This window comes from Arachis ipaensis, chromosome B10 (genome assembly GCF_000816755.2).
Source record: "Arachis ipaensis cultivar K30076 chromosome B10, Araip1.1, whole genome shotgun sequence".
Taxonomy (NCBI): domain Eukaryota; kingdom Viridiplantae; phylum Streptophyta; class Magnoliopsida; order Fabales; family Fabaceae; genus Arachis; species Arachis ipaensis.
In genome coordinates, this window is record NC_029794.2 from 118809289 (window position 1) to 118809965 (window position 677).

Sequence of the window (677 nt, forward strand, 5' to 3'; positions counted from 1 at the left end):
GAAGTCCTCTTTTTTATTAGTTTGCAGATGAGTCCATAAAAAATAGAAACAAAATTATAAATTAGAATATGCTTCTTTCACATGTATAAACCAATATGTGCACATGATGTATACCTGATTTTAGAAACCAATATGCTTCTTTCATTGAGTTATGTAATTTTATTAATCAAAATCCATATTATAAAATTATTAAATTAGGTAATAAATTAATAGTAACTAAGACTAATTCAGATTGCTAGAGTTGCACGCTGTTTGTTTTCTAGAGAAACGCATGGATTATGATTAAATAAATCAAAAGTACATTTTAGTATACCTGTAATAATTTTTATTCTTCAAAAGAATCGTCACATGAATTAAATTTATTATTTTTCATTGGTTTCTTTAGCAGCAATTTGAGAAAAAAAACAACACTCTTATGTCATCAAATTAACTTAAATAAATGGTGATCCTATCTGCATCATATGATGAGTTATTCCTATTATTACACATTTACACTACATGTGGAAAGTATTCCTTGTATAAAAAAGTGGACAGCAATATTGAGATTAAGAATTAAAATCTTTTTGCCTACCTAATCATCAAACGGTTCTTTTTTAATTTCTTTCCTAGTCTAATATTATACTTAATTTGATAAAACATTATAAAAATGTGTTTGTACTTTTTAAAACTATAAACAT